Source organism: Cynara cardunculus (genome assembly GCF_001531365.2).
Source record: "Cynara cardunculus var. scolymus isolate 2C chromosome LG 2, CcrdV1, whole genome shotgun sequence".
NCBI lineage: Eukaryota > Viridiplantae > Streptophyta > Magnoliopsida > Asterales > Asteraceae > Cynara > Cynara cardunculus.
Genome location: NC_037529.1, coordinates 11,386,168 through 11,391,083, shown reverse-complemented (window position 1 = coordinate 11,391,083; position 4,916 = coordinate 11,386,168). Strand labels below are relative to the sequence as shown.

Here is a 4,916-nt window from a genome sequence, read left to right as displayed (position 1 = left end):
ATCTCCATTCATCTTTTTCACACAGCCATGATCTGTTCACTTCCTGCCTTAGACACGCACGCAGCCATGATATAGGATCCTCTTCGTATCAAAGTTTACTGTTGAAAGCTGCAACCTGTTTTCCATCAAATATACCAGATGTAAGTAAATATAGTAAGGTTTCAGGTCCATCAATAGATAAAGGGTTCATATTTATATAGCTTATGTTCTATAACTGTACACATGACTCATAAACTCAACAGGTTGTTTATAGAGCAGGTATGTTCACAACTACTTGGAAAGCTAAGCAAATGGTTTTATGCATACTACTCAAATCATATAATACAAAAAATCATTTCAGAGAGATGAGAATCAAACCGATGACACGGAAAGAGAAGTACCTTCATGTCTTTGAAAATCTTCCCATCCTGGACACCTTGCTCCAATGCAGTGGCTTTAAGTTCCATCTTCGTGCTGCAGCTTCTCTAGGACGCTTAATTCCACGCCCACGTTAACTCAAGTTGCTGTTGTGGCTTTAAGCTATAAATTCGTGCTGCTGCTTCTCAAAGTTCGTTATGAAAGAGGGCAATTTTTTATTAAAATAACAAAATGTTTACAACCTAAGGTGGGACTCCCACCAACGAGCATGTCCACTCAACCATCAGGACAGGCCTCGGGGTTAAGATGAACTGCACTACTATACAAACCAAAAACCAAAACTAAAACCAAAACCAAAAGTGAACAACAGTCATGATAAAGTTCTTCACATCCTACTCTGTTCACTTCCTGCCTTAGACACACAACCATGATAAAGTTTACTGTTGAAAGCTGCAACCTGTTTTCCATCAAAAATACCAGATGTAAGTAAATATAGTAAGGTTTCAGGTCCATCAATAGGTAAAGGGTTGTGTGTGTTTATGAGTAGCAACTTCATATTTATATAGCTTATGTTCTATAACTTCACACATGACTCGTAAACTCAACAGAGCAGGTATGTTCACAACTACTTGGAAAGCTAAACAAATGGTTTTATGCATACTACTCAAATCATATAATACACGAAATAATTTCAGAGAGATGAGAAGTACCTTCATGTCTTTGAAATTCTTCCCATCCTGGACACCTTGCTCCAATGCAGTGGCTTTAAGTTATATCTTCGTGCTGCTGGCTGCTTCTCTATGACGCTTAATTCCACGCCCAGGTTAACTGAAGTTGCTGTTGTGGCTTTAAGTTATATCTTCGTGCTGCTGCTTCTCAAAGTTCATTACGGAGGAGGGCATTTTTTTATTACAATAACAGAACATTTACAACCTAAGGTGGGACTCCCACCAACAAGCATGTCCACTCAACCATCAGGACAGGCCCCGGGGTTATGATGAAGTGCACTACTATACAAACCAAAAACTAAAAACCAATAACCAAAACCAAAAGTGAACAATCCTTGGCTAGAAGAATACCTTTCCAACAAACATTGCAACCCATCAACGATTAATAATAAAAACGTTTCGTGGACAGATTACTGTTTGATACAATAGAAATTATTTGAATCCAAATATGACATTGAATTGATGATGCTTTTGTAACCATAATTAGCCAACCATAAGAAATGGTTTGCATTTATAAATAGCCATGAGTTGAGCTGTGATACTGTGATGATTTTGGAACTGGTGGATGGATATAACCAACCATGAGTTGATCTATGATACTGTGAAGATTTTGGAACTGGTGGATGGATATATTAATAATAAAAAACATTTCATGGACAGATTACTGTTGGATACAATAGAAATTATTTGAATCCATATATCACATTGAATTGATGATGCTTTTGTAACCATAATTAGCCAACCATAAGAAATGGTTTGCATTTGTAACCAACCATGAGTTGAACTGTGATACTGTGATGATTTTGGAACTGGTGGATGGATATAACCAACCATGAGTTGAACTATGATACTGTGATGATTTTGGAACTGGTGGATGGATATGACCAGCCATGAGTTAAAATATGATATTCTGAAAACAACGGATGGAGAAATTTCATAGACTGATACATAGGTGCCTGCATGTCCGATCTCTGCAATTGGCAGGGTTGTGGTATTTTTGTGTYTAAAGAATGCCACAAAAGAAACAAGCAAGCAAGATAATCGCAGAGAGGGGGGGAAGGGGAAAGAACCACACACCCACATGGAGGGAGAGTCAGGCAAACCCCGTACCATCTCCCTCCATCAACCAAAAACCATTGTTTTTATTATGTATGACCTGCCAAGCAAGCGCACCCGACATGGCAAGGCCATAATACAAATGCAAATCAGTACCTGCTGCAGTCTTGCCTGATCTATACATCAACACTTCATGCATCGATATCAATCCCATCGCCAATACAATTCCTAAACAAAGATGTTCGATCAAACACCTATTATTCAATCAATCATTGTGAAACACCTGCATGCGCTGAAGATATCTGCACAAATGAAAGGATTATATCGGAGTGTAACAGTCAACAAGAATTCAAAATTTTCATATATAATTCTATTAATACACAACTAATTTCTCACCTACGCATATGACTGCAAACAGAAGCGTGCAAGAAGAGAACCAAACTGATGGAGAGTCATCGCCCACTGCAAACGTAAAAGAACTCAAGTACATGATTGATCGTATAGTAGAAAACGATGGGTAATAACATCACAGAGGAGACGTATGATTATCCAAACCTTGTCCATCTCAGAAGAAGTTTCTGAATCTTGGCATTGCAGGAACCACAATGAAGCGATCGAACCAACAGTACACGAACTTAACACAGTCTGAGTACAAACGGATAAATAATGATAACATTTGTATCAAGAAGACGTGTGATCATCAAATCTTGTCCATCAAGAAGACGTACCATTAGATCTTGTCCATCAAGATACTGTATAATCATCAAATCTTGTTTATCTGAGATGAATCTTGGCTTTGTGATAACCTCAAGGACCAGTGGCGATGACGTATAATCCCCAAATCTTGTCCATCAAGAAGACATACCATTAAATCTTGTCCATCAAGATTCTATATAATCATCAAATCTTGTCTATCTGAGATGAATCTTGGCTTTGTGATAACCTCAAAGACCAGTGGCGATGACGTATAATCATCAAATCTTGTCCTTTAAGAAGACGTACGATTAAAATCTTGTCCATCAAGAAGACGTACGATTAAAATCTTGTCCATCAAGATACTGTATAATCATCAAATCTTGTCTATCTGAGACGAATCTTGGCTTTGTGATAACCTCAAGGACCAGTGGCGATCGATCCAAGAAAACGTGAACTAAACCTATTCGCCAATCAAAAGTAGAACCCCGTAAATAATAAGATCGATGTCCATCAAGAAGACGCATATTAAACAAATCGCATACATCTGGACAATTACGACGACCGGTGGCGATCGATTCATCAAAACGTACAAGATTCATRATGAAAACCAAGATTGAAGAACGATGGTACGGTACCGAATCAGCAAATGCAGGTGAAAGAAGGCAGTGGATAGACGAAGATCAAAGAAAAAGGCGGGAAACCATAGAGAGAAGAGAGAGAGAGACACCGGGAGAGCGAGTGATGACATGAGTCGTAAAATGAAGTTATGCGATGGAAGGTCTATATTTATACTTGAAAATAGAGAAAATTACAATTTGTGTCCCTGTTATTTACAGAATACTACAACTAGTGCCCCTGAACTTTAATAAAGTACAATAACAGTCCAATATTTTGTATTTTACTTTGAACGTGATCCTTGATGCTAACAGAATCGGTCAATATGCCGTTACATGTATATCTATGTATATATTTTGTGTGTCTACAGGTGTTTGTGTGTGTGCAATATCTGGGTTTTTTTTGCGTGTTACAGGTTTATATTTTGTTCTATTATTATATTGGTTAAAATAGAGGGACTTTATTTGTAATCTTATATAAATCACATGAGCCAAAATCGTAATTTGCTCTTCAAAATAAATCCTCGTCTGATTTAAATTTTAAATTCTAAATTTTAAAATTTTATTTTAAATTTTAAATTTTAAAATTTCAAAGTCTTATTTATTACTAAAGTTGAACCCATGATTTAAATTTAATCATATTTTAAAAAGAATTACACTGTTGTAACTATTTTATCTTCTCGAGTTTAATAATACTAGAAGAATACTCGCGTAATGCAGCGAGATAAATTTTCATTTTAATATTTAGTTTTAATATTTGAAAAAAATAAATCAAAATTAGTATCGAATTAACTAGTTAATAGTTCTCGTTTTTTTGGTCTAACTTCTTTATTTCAATTTTTTATTATAATTTAATTTAGATTTAATAACAAAGTAATTTATTTTTGTTTTAATAATATAGTTTTAGTTATATTTTAGATTTTTTATATTTAAAATTGATGTTTATCTTGTATTCATGTATTTCATTATGTTTATCTGCAGTTAGTTACACAAATTTAAAAATGAAGCTTTAATAAGTTGTACTTACGCAAAACTACTTGTAATCCTGAACTTTAAGTAATATGCATCGATAAACAGTACTTTATGTATAAAAAATTATTTTTAAGAGTTTTTGTCAAATGCTTTATAATATAATATAGATTTTTTATATTTTATCTCTTATTCAAATAATACATGTATCCGTGACATGTATTATCTATATACTACAAAGGTATTCGCACAATGCAACGAGATACATCTTGATTTTAATATTTCATTTTATTCTTTACCTCAGTCGATGTTATAATATGGTAGTATATGATTTTGAGAAAGCGATGGTGTTTTTACTTTTGACTAAAATATAAGTTTGAATATATCATAAAAATTTGACAAAAATATATCGACATTAGTATCAAATTAACTATTTAAAAATTCCTCATTTTTTGTGTAATTTTTTAATTCAATTTTTTTAAAATTTAATTTAGGT

General features: G+C 34.2%; 1 long non-coding RNA gene across 1 annotated transcript; it reads right to left on the bottom strand.

Annotated features, from left to right (window-relative positions):
- Nucleotides 1–2,142: 2,142 nt before the first annotated feature.
- LOC112508035 lies at nucleotides 2,143–2,744 on the bottom strand. Its single transcript, XR_003068592.1, has 3 exons — nucleotides 2,697–2,744; nucleotides 2,538–2,603; nucleotides 2,143–2,443 (listed from the first exon to the last, which is right to left on the bottom strand). It is a non-coding gene; the product is annotated as an uncharacterized LOC112508035 (long non-coding RNA).
- Nucleotides 2,745–4,916: the final 2,172 nt, after the last annotated feature.